This window comes from Chiloscyllium punctatum, chromosome 42 (assembly GCF_047496795.1).
Source record: "Chiloscyllium punctatum isolate Juve2018m chromosome 42, sChiPun1.3, whole genome shotgun sequence".
NCBI classification, from domain to species: Eukaryota; Metazoa; Chordata; class Chondrichthyes; order Orectolobiformes; family Hemiscylliidae; genus Chiloscyllium; species Chiloscyllium punctatum.
In genome coordinates, this window is record NC_092780.1 from 53,217,555 (window position 1) to 53,235,431 (window position 17,877).

Sequence of the window (17,877 nt, forward strand, 5' to 3'; positions counted from 1 at the left end):
TCACAGCTGAACTTACTCGGCAATTGTACATGTCCTCGGACAATTGTAATGTCGACTTGTGTGTATCTTTGTGTAAGTGCGTGTGTCCAATGAGTATCTGTCTCTGACTGTGTGGGGTTATGAGACCACACAGAGTGTGGTGCTGGAAAAGCACAGCTGGTCAGGCAGCATCCAAGGAGCAGGAAAATCGACATTTTGGGCATAAGCCCTTCATCATTCCTGATAACCAGCATCTGCAGTCCTCACTTTCTCCGAGTTGATTATAACCTTACTGTGAAGCCTATTCCAAGGATGCCTACATTGAAATTCTCCTCCTCTCTCTACATTCCTGAAGGATTTATGCTCAAAACATCGATTCTCCTGCTCCTCAGACGCTGCCTGACCTGCTGTGCTTTTCCAGCACCACACTCTCGACTCTGCTCTCCAGCATCTGCAGTCCTCACTTTCTCCTGTGTGGGGTTATGTGCAAGTTTAGGGTCTGTGAGTCTGTGTGCTCCTGGATTTGTTCCTGTTTGTACATCTGTCTACATTTTTGTGTGAGGCTGTATGTGTGTGCACACGCACTTGTGTGTTTACCTGCATGCAGGCTAGTTTCTCATTCTGTTGGGAGGTGCCTGAGTGTGCATGTGTGTGTGAGGGATAGTTACAGTCCCAAGCAGAGGGAGAGGAAGCTCTGAGGGAGTGGGTGGGTGAGATATTTTCATCACACTTCAGATAGAGATCAAACTCTGGTAAGTTGTTGAGTTCTAAATTGGAACATAGGAACAGCAGTAAGCCATTCGGCCCCTCAAGCCTGTTCCACCAATCAATGAGATCATGACTGATCTGTGGCCTGTCTCCATGGATCAGCCTTTGGTCATATCCCTAAATACTTTTGTTTAAGAAAAATGTATCTTTTGCAGATTTAAACCTAACAACTGATCCAGCATCCACTGCCAACCACTTGTAAAAGAGAGTTCAATATCTCTACCACTCCCCCGTGTGTAGAAATGTTTCTAAAAGCTCCCCTAAACAGTCCGACCCTAATTCTCAGACTGTGTTCCTAGTTCTAGAATCTCCAACCAGTGGAAATGGTTTCTCTTCATTGACCCTTTCTTTTCATGTTCATATCCTAAAGACTGTAATCAGAGCATCCCTAACTTTCTAACTTCACAGAACAAAATCTGATCTAATGTGTTTAATTTTTCCTCACGATGTAACCCCGGTGTTGGTGTCTGTGTGCGTGTTTGCGTTCATGCGCTCGCGTGTTTGTGGTGTGTGTTTAACAGTTTGTGAGATATTTACAGTCCTCAGTACATTGCTGTAGGTGATAAAATGTGTGCGCGCACGCACATATGCAATTATTAATACTACCCTGAATTTGAACATCTTTGACACAATTTGTCTCAATCACCTACTTTGAGATGAACTGTTGATGAAAAAAACTAAGTGTTGTCATATCCCTTGTAATGCTACTAGAAATTAAGTACATTTGTTTTATAATCTTACATTCAATTGTGGAATAAACCTCAGTGCATTTCTTATAAAATTGTACATTCATTTGTAAAATAGATTTACGTTTGTGTCATAAATTTGCATGAAATTTCTGCTAAACCATGTTCAATTGTATAATACATTTATCTTCATTAGCCTCATTAATGTAAACTTGCTAACTTAAACCAATACTTGTGTACAAATGTGCAACGATTAGTGTTCATTTTGGTAATCAATTGTGTCATAAACAAAGAGAACTATAAAGACGACGACGTAATCGCAAACAGGAGGCAGCCATTCGGCTTCTCAAGTCTGCTCCACTATTCAACAGGATCACGGCTAATCCAGGATTCCTCAGGTCCACTTTCCTGCCCTTTCCCGGTAACCCTGATTCCCCGACTGATCAAGAATCTCTCAGCCATAAACATACTCGAGGACTCTGGCCCACAGCCGTCTGGGGCAAGGAGTTCCAAAGACGCTCAAACCTTGGAGAGAAGAAATTCCTCCTCACCTCAGTCTGAAACTGGTGCCCCTTTATTCTCAGACTGTGCTGTCTGACCAGAGACTCTCCAATGAGCAGAAACACACTTTTAATATTTACCCTGTCACAACCCTAAAAAGATCTCTCTATTTCCATGAGATCACCACTCACCACCGATCTACAACCAGAGAAAAACCCATTTATCCCAACTCTCTGCTTTCTATAGGTTAATCAGTCCTCTATCCATGATGGTCCCCTTCCTGTAATTCCATACATTCTTATCTTATGGATGAATGTTTTATGGGGCACCTTATTGAAGGCTTTCTGGAAATTCTGGACATTGACATGTCAAATAAAGCTTCTCAATTTTATCAGCAAAAGGCAGTTGAGATCCCAGGTTAAGTTTGATCTTTTCACTGTAGATGTATAATAATCTGATGCCTTCTTCTCTTTCAATGCCAATCCCTTGGCAATAAATGGGAAAGCAGGAATTGTCCTCCAGATTGGTGGCTGGATCATCACAGTAACCTTCTGTGATTCGGAGCTGTTTGTCAGAAATGGTGAACACGGGAATGATTGAAGAGGATTGTGATCATAAGAGAATGTATGTTTGAGAGATATACAGAGAGAGGGTTAACGGTAGGGTTCTTAGTAAGGTGGAGGAGCAGAGGGATCTTGGGGTCTATGTCCATAGATCTTTGAAAGTTGCCACTCAGATGAATAGAGCTTGTAAGGCGGCCTATGCTGTATTATCGTTCATTAGCAGAGGGATTGAATTCAAGAGTCGTGAAGTGATGTTGCAACTGTACAGGACCTTGGTTAGACTACATTTGGAGTACTGTGTGCTGTCCTGGTCACCTCACTTTAGGAAAGATGTGGAAGCTTTGGAGAGGGTGCAGAGGAGATTTACCAGGATGTTGCCTGGAATGGAGAATAGGTTGTTCGAGGATAGGTTGAGAGTGCTAGGTCTTTTCTCATTGGAATGGCGAAGGATGAGGGGTGACTTGATAGAGGTTTATAGGATGGTCGGAGGAATAGATAGAGTAGACAGTCAGAGACTTTTTCCCCGGGTACAACAGTGTGTTACAAGGGGACATAAATTTAAGGTGAAGGGTGGAAGGTATAGGGGGATGTCAGGGGTAGGTTCTTTACCCAGAGAGTGGTGGGAGCATGGAATACGCTGCCTGTGGGAGTGGCAGTGTCAGAATCATTGGTGACCTTTAAGCGGCAATTGTATAGGTACATGGATGGGTGCTTAAGCTAGGACAAATGTTCGGCACAACATCGTGGGCCGAAGGGCCTGTTCTGTGCTGTATTGTTCTATGTTCTATGTTCTAGAGAGGGGGAAGGATAGACATGGAGAGGAGCTGACAGACAGGTAGGGAGAGATGGAAAAAGAGATGGAAGGGCAATGAGGTGTGGGATGGAACTCAGAGTCGCCAGGATAGAGCCCAACTGGCGCTCGACCGCTGGAGCTCCTGTGAGAGAGTTTACTGGTCGGCCCACGCTGCTCGCCAGGCGCCTGGGCTCGACGCTAATGAACGAAAGCGAGTCAGGAACTTCCTGGGGGCACTCCGAGTAATTCTTCACGTTTCCATCACTTTCATCTTCATTTCTATTTAAAGTGGTCTCTGTCAGTCAGGTCAGCTTTATTTTAGCTTCTATTTCAATGATTGGTCTCTTGCAGTGGGGAGGGTTGGGGCATATACATCATAGGCATTACCTTAGTTCAAAGGTATTCAGCTATTAAACAAGATAATGATAGAAACAACCTTGATCACTGTTCAGGATAACCACAAGAGCATGGAACGCAATAAAGATTACTTCATCGGGATCATCAGGAACCACCCGCAGGAGATATCAAACAAACCTGGGTCCATCCCCCTGGGGTACGGACAGTTTGACCCACCGGACACAGGTGAATAGGAGGATGCTGTGCTGTGGGGATGCCCCAATAAAAGTATCATGTTCGGGTGTAACAAATCAGCGAGCAGTGTCCAAAAAAGGGAATGGAAGCTCAGGTGACTGTTACCGGAATGTAGCAATCACGGGTGATTGGTGGGGATTCTTCAACAATGGGCATCCCCGATATGGAGGCTTACCAAGAGACCCAGAAAAGGGATTGGAACTCTGGCAGTGATATCCCAGGAAACTCAAAAGGGAAAGTTTATTCTATAAGAGATTAGGAATGGCCTGAAACCAGCCGCAAAGGCACCCTAACCCTTTTGTCTTGGAGCCACATCCGGTTCACAAAACAGACTAGTTTAAAACTAATCGGAAAAGTCCTACATGATACCATCCCCATGAATTGGTATCTAAGGTGGTGAATTTAGCTGGAACCCAACTGCCCGAATGGTGCTCCCCCAACTTCAAACACTAAACCTCCCAGTGTCCCACTGATTACTGGGACGAGAGATAGGAACAGATGACAGAAAGACCAAACCCGGGACAGAGATACAACATAAAAGGGAAATATTGAATGACTTAGCGACAGCACATGGGGCAGGAGCATCAACCAGTCGTGCCCTTGATTTGGCCGACCAGGACAATAGGGTCAGAGTCCTGACCCAACAAGGGAAACAGACTTTGGACACTATTAATGAGCAGGATGCCAACGGGGAAATAGTTGGGAATAAAGCCAACAGCCTTATTGGGGGATGTGACTATAGAGTGTTTTGATTGGTTGGTCTCCCAACTGCCTGCGTAGTCACCTTTGTAATCATTTTTACGTGTTTTTATCGATTGCGAAGTTTAGTCGAACTTCCACGTGGCTCCCCCCGGTAACGACCTGAAAGAGGAAACTCAATAACGGAGAGGTGTTTTAATCTGCTCTGTGCGGTTTTATTGGTATGGATTTTATCATTGATTTTATCCAGTGCTAATGTTAGCGAGAGTAGGGGATTTTGATCTTCTCTTCCGTTGCCAGAGTATTACTCTTGTCAGGCTGGTGAATACGACCCAAGAAGAAACACGAGGTGGCTGGTGACCTTTGGTCATTTAATAGATAGAAAGTGAGGACTGCAGATGCTGGAGATCAGAGCTGAAAATGTGTTGCTGGAAAAGCGCAGCAGGTCAGGCAGCATCCAAGGAGCAGGGCTCATGCCCGAAACGTCGATTCTCCTACTCCTTGGATGCTGCCTGACCTGCTGCGCTTTTCCAGAACACATTTTCAGCTCATTTAATAGATAACCTTGTTGGGAGTTTGGCGATTATGCACAACTCCATCGATCCCGGTTGGGTGGGAAACCGGGCAAATAACCGCCCCGCACAGTTGCTATTGGCGGCACCATGCACAAAGTGTATGAGCCAAACAAGGAATATGCCATCCGTTTCGACACGGACGGATGGGACCTTTACCCTTATCCTGACACATTTGCCCTCAGGCAGGCATGAGGGGACCAAATATAGTGTTGGGATGAGACATAATCGAGTTGAAAGATCCGTAGAGAAGGCCCCTCTTGCATCCCGTCCTCTCGATAGATGGACAATTTTTAACTCGAGTTTTGAAGGGCCCTTTGATTTTAGTTGCAGGAGAGAATCAGAGAGAGAAAGAGAGAGTACTGAGTTCAGGGTAATTCCACCTGTTGTCATTGAGAAGGATAAAATAGAAGTAATGATTAAATATCCGACAGGTAATTTTACATGTAAAGTTTGCAATAATATCTATCATACAACAGGACAATTTAGGAAACAAATAAATGTAAAGCGGTAAAATCGGTTTGAATAAAATGTAGTAAATGCGACTGGGAAGGTAGCTATCCCTCAGTCACATGTCACTGTCCAAAATGTAATAACAATAGAGAAAAAAGAGAAACAGAAAATATGTTCCAATGTGAAGTTTGTCCACTAAAATTTACAACGGCTATAGGTTTGGGGCAGCATGAGAGGCACATGGATCTTGTAGTAAGAAATACTAAAAGGAACAAAGATAAAAGAGATAATCCTGAAAGGGTACAAAAAAAGAAAAGGAGTTTGGTCCAGCTCCGAAATAGAGATATTAAAAACATTGGAACAAGAATTTAGTGGCTGTAAAAATATCAATAAACTAATCGCTGAGGGATTAAAAACAAAAACGTCAAATCAGATTTTGCACAAAAGAAGATTATTAATTGAACAAAAAAAGTGATAAAACAGGGGATAATACATGCAACAAGGAAATAGTCCCCAATAATGATAATGAGAATGAAGAGCATAGTGAGAATAATCTAGATGTTCAAATTGAGGAAAGAATAATAGATGGAAATAAGTACCAAGGAAATATTAGGGACAAGAGGAGGACAGAATTGACTAATAAAGCATTAATGGAATTACTAGACATTATTGAGGACAAAATAAGTAAAAACAAGTGAATAACGCTGAATTATGAATGAGATAATTAGTAAATTATGTAATTAAAAGGATCGTAAAAAAGTACATAAGGAAAAGTTGAAAATAAAAATGGAACCACTCGACAAAGTTATAGGACAACACCTGACAATGCTAGAAAGTGATAGAGCAAGAAAAAAGGACAATTTAAAGAAACACAGACACTATATAAATATAAAAAACAATATCTAACTAGACCATTGATGGAAGCTCCAACTAAATGTGTATGTCCACTAAGTAAGGATGAATTGGAAGAATATTAATAGACAATCAATTCCCAATGAAAAGTGTAATCTAACAGGTTTAGCCAAATATAAAGGTAACATAGATAATACCTTGAATGACATGCTGACCGGCCCTATTTTGGTGGAAGATCTCAATCAGGCCGTTAAGGCGATGAATATTGAAACCACAGTGGTGCCGGTTCAGATGTTGGTCAAGGACATTATTGGAATATTTAATAAAGACAATAGAGTAATCCTGAGAATCTTTTCTAATTGGTTAAAAACAGGTAATATCCCTGATTCCCTGAAGTAGAAATGTATTAATTCCACAAATTAATGAAGATGGATTAAAAGATATAAACAACTGGAGACCGATAACGATAGGCCCAATTTTATTAAGACGTTTTACAAAGATTATTGCAAAGAGATTAAGTAAGGTAATCAATTTAAATAAATGTCAAAAAGGGTTCCTCACTGGAGTTGCTGGCTGTGAGGCAAACATTAAAATCCACAGTAATGTTATCAATGGAGCCAAGAAACAGAGAAGAGAATTAGCAATAGTATTTGTAGGCTTGAGGAAAGTCTTCAACACAGTGGGACATTAAGTAATAACTAGTGCGCTTAAAAGATTACAGCTTCCCCCAGGTTTTATTAAATTAATTATAAATTTGTGTAATAATAATTTTACAGTAATTGAGGGTTTTAATTGTGAGACTAATTTGATAAAGATTTTAAAAGAGGTAAAACTGGGTGACTCTGTCACCTATACTTTGTCACATTGTAATGGAGCCCCCCCCCACCCCGGCCCCATCAGTCCACTCAGAGAGAGTAAAAAGGGAATGTTTTTAGACCCTGAAGGAGACACAGTCACCACTGTGTGTCCCTTCCTTTTGCAGACGATATAGCCCGAGTCAGCCAATCATATGAAGGGATAGTACACAATTTAAAACTAGTAGAAACATTCTGTGATAACACTGGGTTGGAAGTCAATGTGAAAAAGACAAAGGGATTTCATTTTATTTAAAGAAGATGTTTATTTATAACTGTAGGGTAAAATGGACATTTAATGAGATAGAAATACAGTATATAGAGCCAGGTAATACTGATAAATATTTCGGGGCAAAAATTGACCCGCAGATCGGGATAAGCCAATCTCACTGGAAGAATCAGGCAGGTAATTGGATAGTAAATCTTAAAAAGTCATTTTTAAAGCCAGTGCAAAAATTCGAGTTGCTAAAATCTTATTTTATCCCGAGATTGTATTATTATCTTATTTTATCTGAGGGATCTCAAAATTACTTAAATAAACTGGATAATTTGATTAAAGATACGGTTAAAGAAATTTTGCATCTCCCTCAATCCATCGCAGACGGGATATTATATGCCAGGAATCACAATGGCGTCCTTGGATTGCATAAATTAACCATGTTTATTCCAATTGCCATCTTGAGCAAACTTGAATCGTTATACGGATCCTCAGATGAAATTCTTCGTACCTCGTTTTCATTTGAGGGGACAAGTATAATATCGAAAATGCAGAAACTAAGTAAATTAAATTCATTGAAGGAAATTTGGAATCCATATATAGACAGGCAATTGGACGAAAGAACGAATATTCGTGATAATGAGAACATCAACGGTATTGAAGAATATAGTAGCAAAACCTTTACTATTTGGAGAGAATTGGAAGGACAGAAATGGATGGCCTTGCCCTGTCAGGGGACAGGCATCATTTATTTAAAAAATGATAATATTTCGAATAATTGGTTGAAAGGGATCCAACATATGAAGGTGGCAAAAGTAATTAACTCAATCTTCTTAAGAACAAATTTATAACCAACATGGGCACCATTAGCATATGGAAGGCCGTTTAAGATTAAAAATTGTCGGAGATGCAATGAAACATCAGAAACAATCGCACACATATCGGGTTGGTGCACATATGTGAAGAACATGCGGATTAAGAGACATAATAGAATCGCTGAGGAATGAACTAAGTTTATGAAGACAAGAGGATGGACTACTTATATAGAACCATGAATTAAAGATAAAATGGGGAAACTTTGGATTCCGGACTTAATATTTAAAAAAAGAGAATCGTACTATAGTAGTGGATGTGACAATCCGAATGGATAACCAAATTTACTCACTTGAGCAAGCCTGGGAGGAAAAGGTGAATAAATATAAACATCTTGAGAGAGAAATTGTGGCTCTCATTAAAGGAACAGTTGTATCCTTCTACGGATTCGTGATGGGATCCTGAGGGAAATGGTTGAAGAAAAACAACGACGTAATGAAAGACCTTGTGACCGAAAAATATAAGACATTTGCACGGAACACCACGAATCTGGTTTTATCCTTGACTTTCGAGCTGCTAAGGATTTTTATGGATCTCTGAGAACTCTATCAATATCTCTATTGGACATAATTTAAGAAGGTTTTAAAATTTTACTTAATTTTAAAATAATTTTAGATAAGATTTTATAGTTAATTTTAGTTAATATTTTAAATAGTAAAACTGTATTTAGTTATAAAGTTATGTATTTTCAATCACATTAAAAGGTGTTGGGTAATATGGGTGAATAAAATTAATTTACACTTTCAACACAACAGATGATAAATGTGTATCTAACATAACGGTTGAATAACCCCAGCTCAATCCTCGCTTTATTGTAATTCTGATTCACAAAGTTTTATCCTATTGCCTTAAATATCATCTGGTTATGGCTAGCGAGATAGGGGTATTACAACGTCGACAAGCGACAGAACAACTCGGAAAGGACACGATCCATTCACATGGTGAGTGTATGAAATTAGCCGGGCTGGAAGGAGATTCCCAAACGAGAAACCAGATGATGAGGGGAATTGGAAGGTGACAGCATGGAACAGAACTGGACCCTGTGCAGCAAACATGGACAGTGGGTGATAGACAGGGACAGGGTCCATCCTGGAGCAGCAATGAACAGATTGAATCATTATTTAAGGGAAAGAAACACTCCAAATGATCAGACTGCCACCTGAGGCAACTGACCAGAGTCTGGCTCAACAGAGACTGTAAAGGGACTCCTGGGAAAGCATTAGGGATGGTGTTAGGATTCCCAATAATGACACACGACAGAATTAGACTAAAGGCGTCTGAGGCAGTAAACACAGGCATGATTCATGAGGATCTATGGATAGGAGATGACAACATCCTACACAGTACGCAGTAGAGAAGAACAGGAGGTTCATAGGCACCACTTTGGACAAAGAGCACCAAACTAATCCTGTGATAACAGGCCTGTACCCAATTTTTTCTAATTCACACACGCTGTGTGGCTTCAAGACAAACATCAGCCTGAATTGCCCCAGAAAGGTTCGCAATCTGGACACAACATAACCCAGGGGGAGCCTACAGGGGAGGGGGGGATACTGCCCCAATCTCCCCTCGCCCTTATCACTATGGGACAGCCCAATGCAATGTCAGCACCACCACCACCCTCTGTATTAGGCCCCACATCCCTGCCAGAATAGGCCAAACTCAGCTGATAAATAGACACAAAAGGGACAGGGTGGAATTCCATGGGAGTGAGAAACTCCAGCAAATGGTGGAGGAATACCCAGTGAAGTATAATCCCGGTCTCCTGCCCCGGCCGGAGGAGTCACAGCAGATTCAAGCCCGGTTGGACACAGCCCATCGAACCATCACCAAGGCGATACAGCAGGCCCATGATACCAACGAACAGGTAAAGGAGACTCGAGTAATGACTTGGTGGGAGGATTTCTGGGACTGGGGCTCCAACATACAAATCCATCCCTGTGTCTGCCTTCCTGACAGTGATAACCGTGTGTGTTACTGACTCTGGTGAGCCCAGTGTACATCACCAGTCCTCACTGTTACATTTACCCAGTGGAAGAACAAACTATCAAACTGAATTTGGAGACCTCCGTCCACTTCCGGTCTCCCCCAGCCTATTGAAACCTTGTCGATATTTGATTAAACCCAATTAAATCAGTCTTTGTTACCATTGTGCATACAATGTTCTGTAATATTTGTTTTCTTAGCGAATTTTGAGATTTAAAACATTTGTTCAATATTCCCATTTTCCATTCTCCAACGTATAAAGTATTCCCCGGTTTTATAACGTTTCTTCACTTTCAAGTTCTCAGTTCTGAAACTTTTTGTTAGAAATTGGTTTGATGTTAGAACTTGTTTGGCTTTGTTGTTTGATCAGGCGAGTGAATCTTAGCCACCCTTGTGCATGAATACAGTTTGATTTTCTTTTATTATTAATGACTTTATGACTTTATAACATGTGGCCATTGTAGTTTCCCTCTTGTTTTGTATTTGCTCATGTTTCCGATACCTTATTTATTCCAGTTTCTGATATGAGTTCCATGTACCTTTCTCATGCCATCTGTAACACTCCAGTTGGTTATGTATATATTGTGCTTTATTAGAGTCTGAATGGTTGTAGACCCACCGGACAGAGATTGGTCTTCTATTTTTGGTATGAACTTTCGTTCAGAATCAAGAGGAGGGTCTGTGGCAGGAGAGGTTCCCAAAATAATCGATTTCTGATGAATTTCGACAAAGTGGCCATAAACTAAAGCATGCTGGGAAAGCAAAGGCAGCTTGACTAACATGATGCCAATAAACATCACACAGAATCCAGACAGGCTGCAGCTGCCCACTGACATTTTCCAAACACCCCTGACAGCAGCAGACCCTATAATACACACCTGAAGTTAGACTTGAATGGGACATTGGAACGTTTCCCTCAGGACAGCCAGAAACATAGAGTCATTCATCACACATGGAGGGCCGTAATGCCTGGATTGGTGGGAGGCTGCATGCACCCAGCACCTACCGTAACAACACCTCATGGCCACCCTGTCATCAACATGCCAACCCTTGTTTGGGTCTGATTGATCAGAGTAATGGAACCTGATCAATCCATTGGAAGATACTGAAGACTATTTGAAAAGGGTATAAAGGCTTAAGGATAAGAATCGCCAGAACACCCTGCTCAGGGCCGTAACGAGAAAATAATCAATGATAGATAAGACCTCCCACCCCCCTCCGCTCCCTCCCCGCCACCCCCCCCCCCCCCACACCCCCCTCCCCCACGAAACCCCGGGAGAAGACCAGCCGACACCACCACGTGGAGCCCGGCCAAGTTCTAGTGTGGTGGGATACAATCATACAAAGTTAAGTTCAAGCAGAAGATCATTTGTAGTGTTTATTATTAGTTTATACTATCCTTTATTGTTCCAACATTAATTGGGTCCAATAAACAAGCATTATCGTGCATCAATATTATGAGCAAACTCAGGGGTTTTTTTGCTGGCTATATGAATTTAAACAGTGGCAGGCACAACAGAGGTCATTTGGGAGTAAAGAAAGCTCAAACCAAAATACTAAAGTATTTTTACTGGCTGGGCCACTATAATGACATGGGTGAATTTTGCCAGACATAGTCCCACCTGTCAGGGAATTGGAAAATCTCAGGCAGTGACAAGACCAGCAGATTGAATAACCACTCTCACATTTGTGGAACCTTTTACAAGAGGCTTCACTGATTGTGTAGGAACCCACCCAAGTCAAAGTGGGAGTCAGTATTTGTTGGCCATAATGGATGTGTTCACCAGATTTCCAGAAACCACTCCGTTACACTGCAGCATGGGAAAAAGGATTGGATAAGAGTTACTGAATTGATTTTTTGTAAACTAACACTAGATATGGAATACCTACAGAAATATAGGTGGCTCAAGGGTCACATTTTATGTCAAAATTATTCAATTTCTGGATAACTGAGGAACAAACCGTTCAAATCGACTGCATCCCATCCAGAATCACAGGGAGCAATAGAACAGTGGCATCAAACTTTCAAGACCATGTTGACAGCTTATAGTCAAGACTATCCAGAGGATTATAGAAAGGAATTTCTACAGACTTTGTTGTAATTGGGGATACATCTAATGAATCCATCCAATGGAAACCATTGGAATTAGTTTTTGGGTGGAGGTGAGGGCACCACTGAAATTCATTCAGGAATAATTTGAGAGTTAGCATTCAGAGACCACATATTTGGACTATGTGTCAAACATTAAGGAAAGATTAAACAGGAAGCAGACAAAAAATTTTAAAAATCCTTATATTGCAGGTGGAGGTGAGGTGTTTGTGTTCCTGCCAGTGGGAGGTGAACCTTTAAAGACAAGGTTTAGTGTTCTTTATCAAATCCAAGAGGAAATTGAGAGAGGTAAATGATTTAAGAATGCCAGATTGAAAGAACCCTGTACCATGTGAATATACTCAAAAAGGTATTTTGACAGGGAAGGTAAATAAAGAGAATGTGATGCTCCTTCCAACACAGTGACGGGCCAAGTTCAGAGACTGAATTGGACATTCCTCATCATTAAATTGGACAATGAGGAAGTTCTCAATAATGGGGTAAAGTCAATTAACCTCCAGTGGAAACTTAAATGGCCTGAAAGTTAGTCAAACCACATGGGAATAAACTGGGACATAATCTAATTACGCCAGATATGGATACAGGAAATACTGTTCCAAAGAAGCCACGTCTTTAGACTTAACCCTCTGAAGACTGAAAAGCTATTTGAACACATGCTCAAAGACAATATAATCAAAATGAGTTTTAGTGAATGGAGCTTACCCATAGTAATGGTGTGAAAACCAGATGGTACCCAATGATTATGTATGGACTATCAGAAACTCAATGCAGTTACAAAATCTGATTCGTATCCTATTCTACATTTGAAAGACTGAAATTCAGTGTCTCACTTTCTCAAGACACATTTGGAATTAAAGGATAATCACAGGTACCTTTATCTGAAAGTGGGGACATAATATCAGTTTTTGTGACACCAAATGGACTGTGCCAATTTAGCCATGCCGTTTCTTATGGAAAATGTGACAGTCCCATGTCAAAGACTAATTATTTTGAAATTACCACTAACTTACATCGTTACATATGGAAGAAAACATTTGAAGCATCGATCAGAATTATTGTATCGCCTTCGGACAGCAGGCTTGGTGATAAACCCAGCGAAGAGTGAATTCGCAAAAGCACAAGTCACATTCCTGGGCCATGTGATCGAACACACACACCCACACACACACACACACACACACGCACACCCACACACACACACACACACACACGCACACCCACACACACACACACACATACACACACATACACACACACCATGGGATGTGAAAACAAAAGGGTTTCTGGGGAGTTTGCCATTCCAAAGAGAGAAGTACCACGATTCCTGCGACTGTCTGATTTTCATCGGAAATTCGTACGGTATTTTAACAATGTGGCTGCTTCATTGACGGACTTGAAGTGCATCAACTTTCAGTGGATGAAGACAGACAGGCAGAAGGTATTTGACGGGCAGAGGGGCTGGGGTGGCCATGTTGGTAAGGGATGATATTCTGTTCCTTGCGCGGGGAGACCTAGAATCAGGAGATTTAGAGTCAGTGTGGATAGAGCTGAGAAATTCTAAGGGTAAAAAGACCCTCTTGGGAGTTATCTACAGGCTCCCAAACAGTAGTCTGGATGTCGGATGTAAGTTGAATCAGGAGCTGAAATTGGCCTGTCACAAAGATGTTACTACAGTTGTTATGGGGGATTTCAACATGCAGGTAGACTGGGAGAATCAGGATGGTATTGGACCTCAAGAAAGAGACTTTGTGGAGTGTCTCCGAGATGGATTCTTAGAACAGCTGGTGCTGGAGCCTACCAGGGAGAAGGCAATTCTGGATCTGGTATTGTGCAACGAACCAGAATTGATCATGGACCTCAAAGAGAAGGAGCCATTGGGAAGTAGTGACCATAATACATTAAGCTTCAATCTGCAATTTGAGAGGGAGAGGGTACAATCGGAAGTGACAAATATTTCTGTTGAATAAAGGGAACTATGGAGCTATGAGGGAGGAGCTGGCCAAAGTTCAATGGTGCAATACCTTAGCAGGGATGACAGTGGAGGAACAATGGCAGATATTTCTGTGTATAATGCAGAAGATGCAGGATCAGTTCATTCCAAAAAGGAAGAAGGATCCTAGGAGGAGGCATGGGTGGCCATGGCTGACAAGGGAAGTTAAGAAACATATAAAGTTAAAAGAGAAAAAGTATAACATAGCAAAGATAAGTGGGAAAACGGAGGATTCGGAAGCTTTTAAAGAACAACAAGAGGATTACTAAGAAGGAAATATGCAGAGAGAAAATGAGGTACGAAGGTAAACTGGCCAAAAATATAAAGGAGGATAGTAAAAGCTTTTTTAGATAATTGAAAGGCAAAAAAATGGTTAAGACTAAAATTGGAAAAAAGGGAAACCTGCTGGAGTCTATTATAAAGGATGAAATAAAGGATGACACATCTGGATAGTAGTAACAGGATAGGTCAGAGTCAGCATGGATTTATGAAGGGGAAATCATGCTTGACTAAGGTTCTGGAATTTTTTGAGGATGTAACTTTGAAGATGGACGAGGGAGATCCAGTAGATGTAGTGTACCTGGACTTTCAGAAAGCTTTTGATAAAGTCCCACAAAGGAGGTTAGTGAGCAAAATTCGGGCACATGGTATTGGGGGCAAAGTACTAACTTGGATTGAAAGTTGGTTGGCTGATAGGAAACAAAGGGTAGTGATAAACGGCCCCCTTTCGGAATGGCAGGCAGTGACCAGTGGGGTTCTGCAGGGATCAGTACTGGGACTGCAGCTTTTTACAATATATGTTAATGATATAGAAGATGGTATTAGTAATAACATTAGCAAATTTGCTAATGATACTAAGCTGGGTGGCAGGGTGAAATGTGATGAGGATGTTAGGAGATGTTAGGTGAGTGGTCAGATGCATGGCAGATGCAGTTTAATGTGTATAAGTGTATGGTTGTCCACTTTGGTGGCAAGAACAGGAAGGCAGATTACTACCTAAATGGAATCAATTTAGGTAAAGGGGCAGTACAAAGAGACCTGGGTGTTCTTGTACACCAGTCAATGAAGGTAAGCATGCAGGTACTGCAGGTAGTGATGAAGGCTAATAGCATGCTGGCCTTCATAACAATGGGGATTGAGTATAGAAGCAAAGAGGTTCTTCTGCAGCTGTGCAGGGCCATAGTGAGACCACACGTGTGGAGTATTGTGTGCAGTTCTGGTCTCCAAATTTGAGGAAAGATATTCTGGCTATTGAAGGAGTGCAGTGTAGGTTCACGAGGACAATTCCTGGAATGGCAGGATTACCTTCCGCTGAAAGACTGGAGCGACTGGGCTTGTATACCCTTGAGTTTAGAAGACTGAGAGGTGATCTGATTGAGACATATAAGATTATTAAAGGATTGGACACTCTGGAGGCAGGAAACATGTTTCTGCTGATGGGTGAGTGATGAACCAGAATACACAGCTTAAAAATACGGGGTAGACCATTTAGGACAGAGATGAGGAGAAACATCTTCACCCAGAGAGTGGTGGCTGTGTGGAATGCTCTGCCCCAGAGGGCAGTAGAGGCCCAGTCTCTGAATTCATTTTAAAAAGAGTTGTATAGAGCTCTCAAGGATAGTGGAATGAAGGGTTATGGAGATAAGGCAGGAACAGGAGACTGCTTAAGGATGATCAGTCATGATCATATTGAATGGTGGTGCAGGCTCGAAGGGCAGAATGGCCTACTCCTGCACCTGGAGTTCCGGAAAGGCCACTCCCTCCGTGACTCCCTTATCAGGTCCACACCCCCCACCAACCCAACCTCCACTCCCGTCACCTTCCCCTGCAACCGCAAGAAATGCAAAACTTGCACCCACACCTCCCCTCTTACTTCCCTCCAAGGCCCCAAGGGATCCTTCCATATCCATCACAAACTCACCTGCACCACCACACACATCATTTACTGCATCCACTGCATCCAATATGGCCTCCTCTACATTGGGGAGACAGGCCGCCTACTTGCAGGACGTTTCAGAGAACACCTCTGGGACACCCGCACCAACCAACCCAACCGCCCTGTGGCTCAGCACTTCAACTCCCCTTCCCACTCCACCAAGGACATGCAGGTCCTTGGCCTCCTCCATCGCTAGACCATAGCAACACGACGCCTGGAGGAAAAGCGCCTCACCTTCCGCCTAGGAACCCTCCAACCACAAGGGATGAATGCAGATTTCTCCCGCTTCCTCATTTTCCCTCCCCCCACCTTATCTCAGTCCCAACACTCGGACTCAGCACCACCTTCTTGACCTGCAATCTTCTTTCCGACCTCTCCGCCCCCACCCCCTCTTCCGCCTATCACATTCCCAATGCCCCTTCCCCAAGTCCCTCCTCCCTACCTTTTATCTTAGCCTGCTTGGCACACCTTCCTCATTCCTGAACAAGGGCTTATGCCTGAAACGTCAATTCTCCTGTTCCTTGGATGCTGCCTGGCCTGCTGCACTTTTCTAGCAACATATTTTTCAAAAATGCATTTCATCAGTATTCTCTGATTATACACAATCTATTTCTGACATTGATTTGCAAAGGTATCATTATCCATAAAGAAAGTTATTTCATGAACATTTCACTTCAACAATCTTGAAATATTTCCGTACAGATTCAGCCATGTTCATTTTCCATCTCCTGTCCACTCAAAAGAATTCTCACAGAGTCGAACATTGATCCTCAGCCGTACACAGGACGGAACAGAAATGAATGATCAAACCCACTAATCTGACAAGGGAGGAAGAAAACATCAATGAAAGGAAAGACCACCCATTGGTGCTTTCCATATTTATAAAGAAACGCTCTTTCATCACCACAAATGTGTTCAGATGAAACTGGGGGAAAGACAAAGTCGTGAAGATTATAAAAGGGTGAAACAATGTTGGGTATATGTACCATCAAGTCTCTAAGCAGCATTACATTGAGTGAGGCCTCTGGTCACTAATTTCACGAATGTTCATTCTCTGGATAGTCTCCAGTGTGTGACTCAGCTCGGGCCATGAATTCTGGGGCAACACGGCAACTTTGAGCCAAATGTGGAACTTCATTCAAGGCTTTCGAGGTTTTATTAAAGTTTTACAAAGCCCAATACCTGAACCACTGAGGAGCATTACCGACCACAGAGTTAGTGTTCTGTCAAATCAAAGTCGTGTTTCATGATGTCTCTGAAATGTGTGCCGTCCATCAAGGAATCACCATATAATTAAATACAATAAAATAAAGAACTGCAGATCCGGGGAGTCTGGATAGAAGAATAAAGGGAGACACAGCAGGTCTGGCAGCATCCTGAACAGGAACTGCATTAATGTTTCAGAGACAGTGATTCTGCATGGAGTATCTCATGGCCAACTCAGCAGATAGCTC